At 43.3% G+C, this 17,393-nt stretch overlaps 1 pseudogene; it reads left to right on the top strand.

The window, feature by feature from the left end:
* The first annotated feature begins 10,465 nt into the window (after positions 1 to 10,465).
* LOC116885858 lies at positions 10,466 to 11,024 on the top strand (annotated as a pseudogene).
* The last annotated feature ends 6,369 nt before the right edge of the window (positions 11,025 to 17,393 follow it).

Genomic DNA, 17,393 nt, shown 5'->3' with positions numbered 1-17,393 from the left:
AACAGTGAGAAAAAGCTTAATGGTGATGGTAACACAGACAGGTGGATGAGTGAACTAGAATTGAAGACCCTTAAATAAACCCACACACCTATGATCACTTGATCTTTGACGAAGATTCCAAAACGACTGAATGGAAAACAGAAAGCATTTTAAGAAATGATGCTACCTTAAATGGTGGTCTGCATGTAGCAAAGTGCAAATTGATCCATTTCTATTTCTTTCTACAAATTTCAAGTCCAAGTGGATCAAGGACATTAACATAAATCCAGATATGCAGAAGCTAATAGAAAGGAAAGTGTTGGACAGTGCCTAGAACACATTTGCACATTTATAATATATTTATGTTTTCAACAGAGATTTTGACATATGTCTCCATAAGGACCAGATATACATTATCTGTTACATAGTTTAACTGAAGATTGAACTCCATAATTTTTGTTACTTACTTTTATTGAAATTTTACATAGATGAGCCCAACTGATATTTTATCTTCTGTCCTTGCACCCATAATAAATCTTTAGTTACCTCGATAAAAATTTTGAAATAATAATTTGTATTTCTACTGCATTAGGCTTCAGTTCAATGCCTGAAATGACCCTCAATATTAGCCGTCCCTCTCTATATTCCCTCCATTGCTGCCCTCTCCCTGTCTCTTCACATTCGACATTCCTGTTCCTGACAGTGTCCCTCAGCAATCCATAAGTAAGCTTGTACTTCCCTAAATGGGGACAGTCTGACCCACGTCCCTCGACCCTTACACTAAACTGATCATACAGTTACACAGATGGAAGAGGTAACATTCAGATTAAAGTGAATACGGATCCCATTTGTCCTTTTTGATCTGGATCACCACATCCAGGATGATTTTACAAGATCCATTCATTGTCCTGAAAATTACATGCTTTCCTTTTTCCTTTTGTAGTTATGGATCAGCAATCCAGTCTGGAAATGCACCATGATTTCTTTATGCACTCATCTCGTAAGGGACCACTTGAATATTTCCAAATTCTGAATATTATAAGAGAGCTTCACTGAACATGGTGGAGAAAGGGTGTCTATACTAGGATGAGTCAACATTAGGATATATGCCTTGGTGTTGTATCTTGAGGTTTACCCATTACCACCTTCCTGAAGAAACAGCATACTGATTTCCAAAGTTGCTACAGAAATTTGCATTGCCACCAGGAGAATCTCAATGTTCCCCTTGCTCCATAACCCAGTAGGAGTGAATTCTCTTATGTGTTACTAAACTAAGTTATGAAAGGTATGAAAAAATATCTCAGAATAATTTTGATTTGCATTTCTGTAGTGTCCAAGGATGATAAATATTTATTATGAGTTTCTAAATCATTTGAGTTTCTTCAACTGTGAATATTATGCTTATATATATATATAGCCCATTTGAATTACGTTTTTTAAATATAGTGTTTTAGTTTTTCAAATATGTTTTATATAAGCCCATTAGTGAATGTGCACAGGGAAATAATGTTTACCATTTCTGTAAATGGCCATTTAAAAAATCATTAATAACAAATTAGATAATGCTCTCTCAATGAACTCACAGAATTGGCAGACAAGTTGTAACTAATTGAATTCATTACAAAAGTCCAGGACAGGGACTGGAGACATAGCTCATCTGTTTGAGAATTTGAATCCCAGAGGACCTAAGGGGCAATTCACAATTCTCTGTAACATCAGGTCCGTGTGAAATCCACTGCCCCCTGGTGGCCGCTGTTAGAATTGCATGCAAACGAACATGGGGAGGTGGGAGCGAGAGGACAGGAACATGGAGTAGCACCCACATGGAGGTAGGCGTTCTGGGGAAAGAATAGGGGTTTTATGGGATGAAACTGGAAAGGGGCATAATATTTGAAATATAGATACAAATATCCACTACAAATTGCCTAAAAGAAATAATTCAACACTGTAAGACCTCTGCCCAAAGAAGCTATGATATATATCAAAATGAACTCAGCAAAACATTATCAATAACAACAAACAAACCAACAACGAAAATAGTAAAAATGTTCATTCCTCTAAAATTGGTGGAATTCATTAAATGTGCAGTCATAGTTGATGCTATATTTCAAGGAATCCACAGGCATCAAACTCTGTGTGTCCTGAACATTTTATATTCCCATACTGAATGGTTTTATTTCCTCTAATGTATTAGAGAAATACTTCTGTGTTTCTCCTTTGTTTGTCATTATAAAGGAAGCTAAATTTGTGAGCACAGGGATAAAGCAAGGATATTTTTCGTCATGAATGTGGGATCCACAGAGCATGACACACTGTCTACATCAAGAGCACAGTTTCCTGTGCAGCTCTGGCTGGCTGTGATCTGATGATGAAGCCTAAGCTGCATGAGACTTGCAGAAAACCACTGTTGCCTTACACTTGTGCTGTTACAGGAGGAAGAACCACACATGACTCAGGACGGTCTTGGTGAGTGAAGGGTTAAAGGTCACATTTTTATTTATAGGCAAACATTAATTTATTCAAGAAAATTTTAAAGCGGGGAGTCAATGAGTTCAATGTATATAGCCTTAGGAATATAGCATATTAATTAAAAAACTAAAGTTAACAAATAAATAATAAAACTTGAAACATAAACAAAACCAAATGCATAAAACCAAACTTCAAACTAAAAACAAATATAACAAGTAAATTAGTCAGCATTCAATTCCTGCTGATTTTTCAACATATAACTCCAGCCTGTTGCTGGCCTTGCAAACACAGCAGAACGGCAGGGAAGATGGTAAAAATCTCTTCAAGAGGAATGTAGACCTGCCTCACTCGGGGTGGTTGGTTGTTGATGGACAAGTCGTCAAAAGGTTAAACGTGAGGCATGTTCCATGCCACATCTCAAGGTCTTTCAAATTCAGCCCAAGATTGGTGCGGTTACAAGGACTGAGATGCGGGAGGTGTTGTCAATCTTTGCACCCTCAGTGCTCCTGGTGGACAGTTCTGTCTCTGAGAGCTGTAGTCCTGGTCTGTGCCCTGGGAAAGCTTCTGCTGCAGTGTTCAGACCTAGGGGTGGAAAAGGCCTGGTGAGGACCTGCCATGTCACTTATCCCATACACAGCAGCACAATTCAGCAGGATAATCCAGGATGATCTTTCATCTGAGGTCATTCACTCATGCCCAAGAGAGAAGGGTAAGAGATCCCACAGGCCTGCATATTTTCCCAGCATTTAAAACTGCTAAAAATTGAACAGTGAACAGCAGATAATTCCAATCGTCCATATATATTATATTTTAATATCATGTAGCAATGTTTCAATGTCAGATGAGGAGAGATGTGAACAACCTAGAAAACAATAGGAAGGCCTTGGAAGCCTGGCCATCACTGAAATGAAGACTATTATTATTCCTCCAGTGCAGGAATATGCCTGGGGTCCACCTGACAACCTCAATATCTGCAAAGACCCAGAGAAACAATATCTCAAGAAGTACATGCACACTGAAGTGATATTATATTTGGCAAGAATATGCTGCATGGAAATCTTGCCAAGAGTAGGCATTGAACTCTAAAGGAGATACTCATGCAGAAAATAAACTATACCACTCCTTTGTTTATGGGTATCCTAAAACTATTTGTGGGGAGACTTAAAGGCACTGGGCTCAGATAATACAAGAGAGCTCAGACTGGGGGGATCAGTACACAATAGCCAGAATCTCTATGGATCACATACACTTCATGCATCAAATTTCTTTTAAAATGGACAATAATAATATTCTGAGCTGCTCCTAGCTGACAGATGCTGAGAACTATGGAGAAAGTCACACACCCAATAACACAGTTTATAAGCACAGGGAATCTACTTGGGTCCTCTCATCCTGTGCTTTCAAATCATCTCAGTGACACCGAAATGATGCTGCATCTTCCAAGCCAAGGCCTTTTGCTCAGTGACCAGTTTTTTCTGATTCAGGGTGTCCTGCAGACTTTCCTCCATTCTCTCCTCATCCTGGTCATTAGAAGATTATATTGTCCATGGAGCCATACATGTATACAGACACAGACAGACAGACACCCAGACATACACACTTTTGAACTCACCCAAATATATTTGTTCACACATACAAGCAGAGTATTTTGCAGAATGTGGTTAGTTTCCCAGTTAATGGTAATAGAAGAGATCACCCAGTCTACTATTGTGGCATAAGAAAAAAAAAAACCTGGAATGGGGTAAGTACAGAGTGAGCATAGCCTAAAGACAGCTCAGCCAATAAAGTGTATTCCCCTGAAAATCAGAAATTAGAAATGTGACATCTAGGCCTGTTAGCCAAGCCTGCTTAGCAAGGTCACAAGGCTGTGCACAGGAGGCTGATTTCAGGCAGCAGAGCACTGGGTGGGGGCAGGTGAGCCTCTTCAGTCCTCTGCTCACTGTTTCCCAGTGCATGCAAAGTGAGCTGCATTTTTCAATATGAGGTCCCTTTACCATACAGTACCTGACAGGGGAACCAAACTACCAGCACAAACAGCTAGGAAATCTCCATAACCACAGTCCAAGGTAAAACTTGTACTGGGATGCTATCAGATATAATTCGAGTAAGATAAGGCTGACTACTTCAAAGCCAAATGCTGCAGGTATAATCAAACTCAGCCACAGTCCATGGAAGTGTGGACAACATTGTACCTTTTCACTTTCTGACTGATGGACATCGGATAATTTTGCTTCATGGCTGCTCTGAGGTGAACCCCTACCACACTAATGTGCCACGGTTTCTCTGCTGACACCTACTTCTTGTTCTGGAATCGCTGTGTCAAAGGTTGAACTTTCACAAGCGTTGTACATGGCTTCTCACAGGGCTACCCATTTGATACCTCCAGCAATGTCTGAGGGTCATAACTGTTCTAAACCCTCCTTACAGATGATTTTCACTCAGATCAAATGATTGTGAATAACAATAGTTAACAGTGCCACAGACCCAACACAGGGTGAGTGCTTTGGACTATTTTGAGCCTAAGGTTCTGTCTGAGGCAAAGATGTGATTACACCTCAGCATAACTCCTGGACATCTTCTGCCTGCAGATTCAACTCTAAGCAAATTAATCTTTAAATTAACAAATTCCAGGCCAAACTCCAAAGCCAAGGTGTATTCAACCAAGTTTAGGCCAATCTGGAAAGAAAGTGGTAGCAGGTAATGATTAACATAACCAGGATGTTGAGAAAATACAACAAGCCACATGACCTTCCAGTGTTACTGTACACCGAGAGCAAAGAAGGCAGAAGAGCCCTGAGTCATCAGTTTCAACATTGAGGTACATGGATTTCACACAGCAGCCTCTCCTCACATCCCTGTACCCTATTCCTGAGTTTTTCTCCAAGTAATGTCAATGTTGATGAATAGTTTCCCCAGTGTAAATAGTTGGAATAGTGATCAAGACCCCATTAAGAACAGTTTAAAATATAATTGGAAAAATTATGTTTTCTCTCCTTCTCTCTCTCTCTCTCTCTCTCTCTCTCTCTCTCTATATATATATATATATATATACATATATATATATAAACTTTTACATGTTTCTATATATGTACATATAGACTAATACAATATACAATATATATAAACACATTTCTCTGTGTTCAGAAACTTGATGAGTTCACACACACACACACACACACACATGCACAAACACACACATATACACACACTTCTATATATAAGCACCCACACCACAAACACTTAAAACAAGCAATTCCCAATGTACAATATGCACCATAGCCATAAACATGCTCACACATCTGTGCCCACAGAAACATACACACAAAAAACCACATACACACACCACACACACACACACACACACACACACACACACACACACACACACTGACGGAGGGGGGGGAAGGAGGGAGGGAGAGACAGAGAAAAAGAGAGAGAGAGAGAGAGAGAGAGAGAGAGAGAAGAGAGAGAGAGAGAACAGAAATCATAAGTGAGAAGCAGAAAAGAATGAGGAGGCCATCATGCTGGAAGAACAGTTGTTGAATACAGATGAGGCAAAGGAAATGTTTCAAGTGAGAGCTTAGACACTGCTATCCATCCCTTATAGAGTAAACCTGTACAGGGAATGCACTTCTTGGGCACACTAGGTTGAGAGAGTTGGAGAAAAATTTCCCTCTAATCCTCACATATCTCACAAAAAACCCTCACCCTGAGAGAAGTCTTTCTTACATCCCTGTTCATCCAGTCAGCTCCAGGACATAAGCCACAGGAAAGAACACTAAAACACTGACATAAAGCAGGACTGACAAACTGCTTCTCAAGCTCTGTCACTAGAAACCATGATTTGGACAGGCAGAAGGGACCATTTTCAATGTACGGGGAAAAGGAGAGAAAGTCCACAAGCCCCATCATAATTGACAATGAGAGCCATTCTTTTGGCAATTGAACGGAACTCTAATCAGTTCTGTGCACTACAAAGATGGCTACCACATGGCTTCCCTCTAGCATAATGACATGTAAGTGTGCAGTGTGTGATCAACAGATCCCCCTTAAGGAAATGCATTTTCTAGTTGAGCAGGAGAATTTGGTTGTCAATCCTCCACTTTCTTGCATGAAGCTAACATCACAGAAAGTTTTGTAAATGGTCAAAGAAATGAACAACCGGATGAGACCTAGGAGAGTTCTGGATAAGATGGAGAAAGGTTAAACTGGTTTGACTTGGTTTCTGCTTAGATATCAGGAAAACCTGCCCTTGATGCTTCATTCATCCTACCTGAGGCTGCTTGGTACACGGATTTTCATACTGGCTTCCCCACAGATCCTTGTTGTTTCCTTAATGGACTCTTCCAGTGCAATCTGATCCCATAGAAGCTCCCTGTTCTCATTCCTTGCTCTCTGGGCATTGTTCTTCAGCTCAAAAAACTCAGTTAGGAGGGGGCAGAAGCTGCGGCTGAGACACAAAGAAAAAATGGTGAATCCCAGCCAGTCTCCAACTTCCTCCCACGTCTCCAAGTCCATTACTCCTTCTAGGGTCCTGATCCGAAGAGAGCCCCAGATTATAGTCCAAGTCCACAGTAGCCATGGAGCATAACCTAGAGACAGGTCAAATGGAGAAAAGAGCAACATTCCAGAGGACTCAGGGCACTTCTCAAAAACCTGACTCCATTGATTCAAGTTTTTCCCAGAAGAGGACTTAATCCCTATGTGTGCTTATTTGTCCATTTTATTAGAATGTCCCTTGGAGGCCAATCTTTCTGTGTCCTGTGTGTCCTATAGCCTTCCTCAGAGACAGGCTTCCTGGTCTGCTTCAAACACTATAAAGCCTGATCCTCACTTTACTTCACAGATAAGAATGGGCTGACACATGCTGTGCCTAGTGCTGGGGTCACAACCCTGTAAGTTACTCACCAGTACCAGTCATTTTCCAGTGTAAGGTGTGTACATTTGACCAAAGCTCTATTGACCTGCTCCCTCATTTTCTTCATGTCGGTCATCACTTCCTCGTGCTGCATCATGAGCATCTCGGACTCAAAGTTGTTCCTGTGGTAGGGCATGGTCCAAGGATGAAATAACATTATGAATGAAGGATTCAAGAATTACATGAATTCAGACTGAATCCTGAACTACCCCAGCCTAGGACATGCCACGCCCTTGCTCCTTGGTACTGGGTCCATTTGGTATTTATTAAGTTTATTATTATGGACACAGGGACAGCAGTGCCAGCAAACCAAAGGAGGGAGCTGATTTGCTTGAGCTCCCTGAGGGGGTTTGAAGGAATAGACTAGCTTGCCAAGAACATTCGAGGACCCTGTGCCACGATCCAGGCTCCAACATAAACCCATGAAGACTATTCTCCTGTTCTTAGGTAACAATTCTCAACCATAGAATCTATTGCTATATGAAAACCCAAAGGAACATGAACATCATTTACAGGGAAAAGAATTTATAACACACACCAGGAGATTCCCATGTGCGTCCACCTGAGCAGATGTGAAATGTTCTACTGCTCAAAGTGAGGCTCTCAGCCTCATCATTATCATGCCATGGAAATTGACACAGGATAATTCTCAGGCCAAATCAGAACACAGAATACTCAGATCTTAAGTGATACACACAAACGCACTCACACATCCATACAAACACACAAACTCACACAAAACTATCTATCTATCTATCTATCTATCTATCTATCTATCTATCTATCTATCTACTTATCTATCTATCTATCTATCTATCTATTCTATCTCTATCTCTCTCCCTCTCCCTCTCAAATACAATTAGAATGCCAAATAAATACAAGGATGTGGCATTATCTCAAAATACAATGAATAAAATCAGAGAAAACCAATGATACCCTGTTGTCAGTCCAGTCACACACTGTGATATTAGGCCCCTCCAGCTTTCATCTATTGAAAAAAGCACCTCCAGGGTCAATTACAACAATGATTGGTCATAATCAGAGCACCTAGAAATTCCCACAAGCCAACACCTGTCCAGGCTACTTAAACCACACAATGAGAGCTCACACACTACTACCCTCATTCCCAGACTGTGATTCAGGCCACAGGCTATGATTTACGTTTGTAGGAATCAAAATAGCCTGTGCCACCATCTCATTCCCATCTGAACTTCACATTCTGATGCAATCAGGAAAGTCATTTTGACCATGAGCCCACCCTGGAGTTGTAGCCTACTGTGATGTGAGGAAATGTGGATTTAACAGAACTTGCATTGTGACTACCTGTCATTTAAATTCTTTCCCGGGTAATCCGCCAGGATCCTCCTGAGTTCATCTCTCTCCTTCTGCATGCTGTGGAGAGCAATTTTGAGGTTCTCCAAACGCTTCATTCTCTCTTCCTCAACAGGTGTCGTGGAGGGTTGGGATGATGCCTTCTGATCAGACTCTGTAGGTGGATAAACACCAGTGAACAGGCATATATGTGGACACAGTGTCAAGAAAAACTATGCTTAGTCTAAAACAGAAGTCTGAGGATGAACAGTTCTACAGATACAGTGGATCCCTGACAGAGCAAGAAAGCTATCTTTAAGCTGAACTCAGCTAGGTCCCTGTTCCCCACCATCATAGCCATAGGATGACATATGCCATCATAGATATAGACCACACCTCCTAAAGCCATTCCTCTGGCACTGAAATTCTAAAGCTGGCCTAAACAAGAAGAATTGGAGGACCTTCTCAGCTAATGTCTGATGTGAGGCAGGTAAGTCCTTGAGTCCAAACTGCTTAACATCTTCCCTGAATCATGTGTGTTCAAGGACAAAGTAACTGAGACCTTGATATATGACCAGGAGAGTATCCCTCTTGGCATCAATTACCCATGTAATCTACAGGACACTGCTGAGAATGAAGTGCTTCAACAGCCTATCCTGGGAGAGACACTTTGTTATTCTTACAGAGGCTCATCCTGGTATTCTTTGACACTGCCCATGACATTAAAGAGATCCAAGGAAAGCCCCTTGACATATAACAGTTCTTGGTTCGATGCCAAACAAATGGTCAGAAATTGTTGAGTCTGGGTCAGCCATTTAGGAAGACTGAGGCTCTAAATCATACGTCCTACTCCTGGAAGGACCAGCTCAAGCCAACCTCCTCCAGGAAGCTCCCCTTGCCCTGCCCAGTACTCACTTGCCCTCCTCAAGGACCTTTCCATTCGTCTTCTTCTCCAACATGATAGAAGGCTGGCCTCCCTCTGCCTTGGTCTGGTCTCTGCATGGATATGATTGTCCCTCCGAAAGAGACTGAGGATCCTGGAGAACATGCCTCCTCGGGAACCCATTAGGAAATGAACGGAAATCGTTCAGGCAGTTGGTGTCACCACAACACTGCTGACATCACAGAAGATTCTAGTGTTCTCCTGGATACAAAAGAATTTCCAGGGAAGACCCTACCGGTGATGTCACTGGGTAATGCCATAGCCTACTTGCTAACTACCTCTACCCAGACTGACCAGGTTCTGCAGTGGCTTTTCCAGAGACTCACTTTTGAGCCAGGGAACACCCATTCGCACACTCTCCTTCCAGAGCTTCAGAGTTCTCACTGTTTCATTACAACTCAGTTGCTGAGGATAGGGAGAGTTGGTTAAAGCCTTGATATGGAGAGAACATCTTTGTTAACAGCCAAAAATCTAAAAACCCTTGGTGAGGGAGATTCTTCTCCCTGAAATGTGTATACCCAGGGGCCATGCATGTGACATATAGTCCAATTCCCACAGTTTTTACTGTTCCCAGGAGGCCAATATTTTTTCCTATACCTTTAAATGTATACAAGTTGGAGTATATTGTTTCAGGGACTGTTCCTTGGGAGGGGGCATGGTTTCAATATATTCACCCATGATTTTTCCTGAAATCTCTGTCTTACAATCCCATTTTGTGCAATGAAAACTCCCTTTTCCTGGCAACATAGGTGCTCAGGTATAGGGCAAACATCAAATTGTAAACTTTCTGTCCATTCTTAAAAGTTAAAATCCCCAAAAGTGAGGGAACTGAGACCCAAGCGAGAGCCATGGAGGGGCAGAATGCAGAGGTGCTGCTGGCCAAGGAAGAGCAGGAGGAAGCAGAGAAGCTGTAGCACATCATGGTGCACAGGGAGCTAGAACTGGAGTTCGACCTGGGCAACCTGCTGGCTTCTGACAGCAACCCCTCGATGGTGCTGTGCCAGGCCAGGGCCTTGCTGGAGGCCGAGCTGCATGCCCTGGAGTGGGAAACCCAGAGCATCTCATCAACCAGCTGTGGAAACTGCTGACCACCGGCATGGAGGAGGCGGTGGTAGTGTGCTTGCAGGAGCCTGACACAGGCCTTCCCCGCAGGAAGCCACTGCCTGGCCAAGGGCTCTCACTTGCTGGTAGCAGTTGGTGAGCTTTAAGAGCATCCATCCCAAGAAGAGGACCAACCTCATGTGGGACGAGGTGAATGGCCAGTAGTGATGCCCTTGTGGCTACAAGCCCTCCCGGGATGACACTGAGGAGTGGCTGATTGAGGTGCCTGGGAACACAAACTCCATGGAAGACCAGTTCTCCACAAAGGATTCAGGCCAAGAAGAATGCATGGCCGAGAACTAGCTGACCTTTGTAACATTTGGGACCCACTTAGTATACCTAGAGATAAAGTGGACCAGGGTAGAACAAATTTGGCAGAAACGCTTGTAGAATTGAGTTAGGCCATGCCAGTTCATTATGGTCTCTCCTTATATCTCCAACTAATCTTATAACCTTAAACTGTCAAAAAATTTTAAGGTCTACTAAAAAATAAAAGAAGACTTATTTATTAATACGAAAGCAGAATGAAGAGCTTTTAGCATAAAGACATTTTAAAAATAATAAAGCAATTAATTAAAGATGTATGGTACATCAAAAGATATTCAGCTCAAATCCCATGATGCTCTAGGGTTCAGGAGTTAGCAAAGAGTGCTTAACACCTCCCCAGGCCATAGGTGCGTCCTTCAGTGAGGTCGGTGTGCCCAGGCTGCGGCTTGAAGCACATGCACCAGCTGCATGGGCAGCCCCTTCATTCACAAAGCCGATTTGGACAAGGACGGAACAGTGGAAACATTCTCCACATATTTAAGCAGGTGCTGCTGCTCATGGTAGACACGGGGACTGGGGCAGCTGCTGGAGGACTGTCACTAAGGATCCTAGGAATAGCTCCTGCCAGAACCTCATGTGGCTTTGGATTTGTTCCTTTGCTGCATCGCTGGAGCGTCGCTTCCTTTAGCCTGTCTCCCCTTCGGCTCCTAAATCATTGGCCCCAGCACAGGATTCCACTCTATTTAGAGAGCTCCTGGTGTTTCCTGGTGGCTGCTGATTCATTTTTCTCCCTGGAAATCCTCTCTGTGGCTCAATTGTTGTTTCCCATACCCCACCCCCAACCTCACCTCCAGAGAACAAAACGAGCTCATTAGTCTTTTGGTTGGAGCCTGAGTTAGACCATTGGGCATGTACATGTGTGCACACACACATTCACACTCATACACACACACACACACACACACACACACACCACACATAGCACACACACAGTACACAGGCCAAGACCCCAGGCTCCTTCAACTTGCTAAGGTTTCCCTAAGTATTCTGAGACTAAATGCTATGGGTAGGATACTTCGTTTTCTGGCTGAAGTGATGTTTTATGTGATTCTTCCATTGTCTGAGATTTCTGGTAATAATCATGAAATCTGGTCTCTGCCCCCGATACAAACCCTTGTGTTTATAAGATAGAACCTAAGTCACCTGCTTGTTTTCAGAACTGGAACCATGACTTCTCATGTCTATGAACCCAGTAATATGAATATGGCTTGTACATTATGTTTGAAAAGCTGCTTTCACAGAGGTCAGTTCCAAAGAAGATGGATCAGAATTCAGGTTCTAAGTCAGGAATTCTATCTTCTCAGTCGTGCTGGAAAACCACAGCTAGGTCGAGAGGACCTTTAGCTGTATCTTATTTCACCAAACAGAATCCCATCATTTTGGGGAATCAGAAGGGTGAGGAGGTGAGTTTAGCCTCCCAGAGTTATGCTCACCGAGCATAAGGACTTCCTTCAGAGTCACAGAATCACAAGGGCGCTACCCAGCACCAGGTGAGAAAACCACAGTCCAAGTAGTCGGTTTTCACAGCAGAGTTAGTGAACCAGTTTCCCAAACAGCTTACTAACTCTGTCAGCCTGTGGGGCAGGGCGGCTTTCCTACTGTTGCACACAACACACTCTTCTCACCTCATCCCTGAAAGCTGCCTTGCCCTGGCTTCTGCTGTAGCATGGCTCTGACCCATGTACAGGTCTCCCAGGTCTTCAGGGACTCAAGCCACAGTTGGAGGTCACTCTGCACAGTCCCAAGATAAAGGGGCCCACCTATGTCTTTTCCCACATGACTTTCATTGTCTGGAAGACGTACAGACAAGGTCCTCCGGCCTTGTTGATTCCCCTTCCTCTGCAGCTGTCATCCAGCCTCCCTAAGTGAAATCAGCCCTCGTGTGTGGACTTCCATTTGCCCGGTGTGATACTGTAGCTAATTATGAACATTTTGCTTCTCCCCCACTTCACTGTAAATTCCTTTAAGCTGGAGACTGGATTTGTAGCCAGGGACTTATTTATAGCTCTAGCAGTTACTCGTTGAGGCAATGTTAAAAGCAAAAAAATAGTTCTGTTGAAGAAGGCTGAACTTTACTATTTTTGGAAACTCAACAGCATTTTCACAGACAATTCTAAAGAGGTGAAATTTGGCATTTTCTGTTTCTCCTCTGATAATTTTAGGTACACTCAAGGATAATATTTTTATCTCTACACTATGCCATAGATGAAAACAGGGAGGGTCCTCTCTTCCTGTTTCCTTACATTATAATCTACGTAAAGCTCAAATAAATGCTTTTCCGAAGTAGCTTGTGTGGAGGAAACAATTTATTTGGTTGCTGAGGGGCAGAGACCGATGAAGCCAGGGAGGGAAACCATGACATAGCTGTAGTGGAGTAAGTTATCGACACAGTTATCAACTCAAGCCAGTCCCTTCCCCGTTAAATGTGAAGCACCTTCCAGTTGACAAGCACCCCTGCCTGCTATTAAAGAGAATTCTCAAAGACAGCCTCAGGAGCAGTCGACCTGGGCCTGCTCTGGACCGTACCGAGTTCTGTCAACGCGCCCCTGGAACCCAGTATTTACACCTATTCATTTATCTTCCTCAGCAGTGAAACAGACTGGCTATTGAGGTGAGTTCCTCCACAGGCATGGACGCCACCCATGCAGTTACAGAGTGTGGATCAAATTAGCAAACACGTGGTAAGTGTTAAAGCCCTTCTCAGCCTCTGGACTGGTAGCATGGGGGCGTGGCGGTAGAGAAGGCTCATTCTCAGGCCCCACCCCAAAGCAGCTAACTCAGAAACTGGCTCCTGGTCCTCCTCATACACGAAGTGGAGCTGGTCCTGGGTTAGCTGAGTGGGGGAATCTCTCCCCACCCTACCAGCTCAGTGTCCCAAATAAAACAGCCCTGCTGGCCAAAGACAGCTTGGCCTCTGAGCCTTCTCTGCAGTGCTTCAGAGAAGCCCGAGACCCAAGGACACAAGACTTGGGAAAATCTGTTGGAAAACCACAAGGGCTCTATGGGTGCTGTGGGAAAGATGTGCAAAACGGAAAACACAGGATGAAAAGGCAGACACTCTGCTGACAGATCTTATAAACTACTCTCAGACGCCCTAAAGAGTCTTGAGCTGCATAATGTCTTTCTCTGTTACTTTGTTCGGTATTTCTACTCCTACCTGAAACCAAGATGCAACCCACTGAAGGTAGCAATGTGAGCCAGGTCTGCAGAAGGCGGCTCTGTGGTGGCCTGCATGGTCCCTGATTGGCAGACCTCTGGCGCCCTCTAGGGGGAGAAACTGGAATAATTAGGGTAACAGTAATTTTCAGATCTTTCCTTTAATGTGTTTTCTTGTTGTTGTTGTTGTTAGTGTGTGAGAGAGAGAGAGAGAGAGAGAGAGAGAGAGAGAGAGAGAGAGAGAGAGAGAGAGAGAGAGAGAGAGAGAGAGAGAGAGAGAGAGAGAGAGAGAGAGAGAGAGAGAGAGAGAGAGAGAGAGAGAGAGAGAGAGAGAGAGAGAGAGAGACCCAGGACCCCTATGTCATAAATCAGTCTGAAAATAGTTCACTTTTGGGGGCTCAGGGAAAGGTTCAAGGGCCTCTGGGATCTAACTACATTTTGAATACATACTTATAGACAATCATCCTGCTCAGTGGCCACACAGTAATTTTCTCTAAAACTTCTGAGAGATGTACAGGCAACACAGATCGGTAAGAGTTGGATCCAACTGGGAGAGGTCTGTGGGCTCCCCCTCGCGGACGATCGCGGACATTACAGCCGGTAGCAACAGGGCGCCTCATGGTGAGGTTGTGGTTTCCTTGTGGATGCTGCGACCTCTTATTTTACAGCCACTTTTCCTGCATTTGCTTGTGTTGGATTCTTCCGTGACTAAAATACTGGGAAAAACGTTTTTCACTTGCTTTTGCCTGCCTCCGCTGCTTCCCAAGGACTCCGCAAAATGCCCCTTCTTCTAAGTAAGATTTCTCCCACCACCAGCTCCTGTTTCCGATGCCCTGGCTGCTGACGGTTAAGTCCATGGTACCCTGTATTTTGCTCTAGGTCTTTTCCATGAGTCACTCTACACTGCAACCCTGTTTGGTGGGTCTTCCCAACTGCAGAGAGCTGTGAGAACAGGAACTCTGTCCACACCACCCGTGGCACAGAGCAGCAAAGGGCTGCTCATTTTCTTCTAGGGTTAGTCTTGACTTGGAGCTTAGATCTCTCATTTGTCCTTCCCTCTCCCACAGAGACATGCAGACCAGCTCTTCCCGTCCTGGGGCCTTGATTTTCTGCTGCACCCCACCCATGAATGTGTGGTTCTTCTTCAGTCAACTATAGACCACCATTTGTGCTGGCGGGAGCACATCTCTAACTATGGCTCGAAAAGAGACTTTGCTTGTATATAAAATTTCCTCACTACAATTCAAGTCCCATTCCCCTTCGTTTCCTTTAGTTTTGTGTTTTTTGTGGAAAGGAAAGAAAGCTAGGCTTTGCTTAATTTTGTTTTGTTTTCTTGGTATGCTGGAGATTGGATTCAGATTCCTGCACAGGCCAGCTAAGTTCTGGAGTACTGAACTACATCCTTTTTCTTTTTCTCTGGAGACAGTCTCACTACATTGCCCAGGCTGGTCTTGAACTCACTCTGTAGTGTAAGCTGGCCTTGAACTTGCAGTCTTCCTGCTTCAGTTTGCTGAATAGCTGGGATTTCAAAACTGTATCACCAGGCCTGCCTCAGAGTTTTCTTCTTGTAAAGGACTTGTGACTGTCTGAGGCTGGGGAAGGGCGAGGTGGAGTTAGATGAAGCTCTTCGGCGGTAATTCTCAGAAAGGGTCTGATCTGCCCAAGGCACTTAAAGTAAAATTTGCTGTTTTGAACAACTGACTTTTATCTTAATACCAGAGATACACTGAGATCGAACACATGCTGGAAGATTTATCTGTTTTCATTTCATGTGTGTGACTGTTTTGCCTGCATGGTACTTACTGCACGCTGATTAAGCACCTGATGTCATAGGAATCACACCTCTGTTTCTTTTAACACAATCAAGTCATCAAACTTAGTCTGGCAGATGGATTGGGAGGAGGCTCAGTTCTTCTGAGGCAAAAAAGCAAGTAGATTAAAATATTCCTGAGATAACAAAATATGAAATCTTCATATATCACAATTTAGGGACATGCTCAGGCAGCATTTACAAGTGTATCAGGAATGAAATCGAACCCAAGTAAGCAAGAGAGAGCACTATTAAATTATAAGTTGCAGACATCAGGAGTCTGTTGGGGTGCGGGCTCATCTGGATTGAGAAGTACAGATGTCACTCTCAGACATCTTTATAGCCCTCATCCTCTTATCCCACAAGGTTAGAAATCAGAAGCAAACAAAACCAGTGCCTGTGGTTCATCGGAGAGGGCCAAGGTCGGAACTCTGTACAGGGGATGGTGAAAAGCCATTTTCTACAGCAGCCATGAGTAGTTGCTTAACAGGAATAGAGTGTATACAATCTGAGTAAAACCAAGAGATGTACACTAGAGTGATTCAGGACAATGTACTTCTGTTGCCTGCTGTTTTCAAAGGGATGCTCCAAATGTTCTTTCTTATCCCTAAGACCCCAGGAATCAACTCTCTGATGCTTTATTAACATATATATATATATATATATATAACATTTTATTAACTCTCGGATACTTTATTAACATATATATATATATATATATATATATAAAACACAATTTTTTCCTCACTCTCTCAGTCCATTTTGTTTACAGACATGTAGTACTAATCATATGCAAGGTTCCTCACAGGTATTAAGTCCATGTTCTAATACTGAACTACACCGCCAAATTCCTTAGTTTTCTTTATTTTTTTTTCAGGTTTTTTTTCTCCACTTGGGATAAGATTTATTTATTTTTTATTGTTTGGCTTACAGTTTGAGAGCCTACAGTTCACCATGAGCAATGAAGGCATGACACACTGAAGGGGCCGGGTCTGCTGTGGTGGTCACATGGGGCTGGTGTTCACAGGCTGGTGTCCAAGTAGGAGGCAGAGCGGTTGGAGCAAGAAGCCAAGCTGGCTATAATCCTCAAGGCCAACTCTCCACCCTGGGAACTCAGTCCTTCAGCTTTACCGCTTCTAAAGGTCTATAATCTTGATCAGTGCCACCAGCTGGGGGACAAGGTTTCAAACACATGGACAACTGGGAAATGTTTCACAGACAAACTATTCCATTCTGTTCCTGATCCCCATAGACTCACTGCCTCTTCATGATGCACAATGCATTGAGTAGAACTTAAAGGTCTTTTGTAGTGTTATGGTATTCAAAAGTTCAAAGTCAAAGTTTCTTCTGAGACTCAGGGCCAACACTTAGCTTCTTGG

This window comes from Rattus rattus, chromosome 16 (genome assembly GCF_011064425.1).
Source record: "Rattus rattus isolate New Zealand chromosome 16, Rrattus_CSIRO_v1, whole genome shotgun sequence".
Lineage (NCBI taxonomy): Eukaryota > Metazoa > Chordata > Mammalia > Rodentia > Muridae > Rattus > Rattus rattus.
Note: the sequence above shows the minus strand (reverse complement) of the source record. Positions and strands in the feature narration are given on the sequence as shown.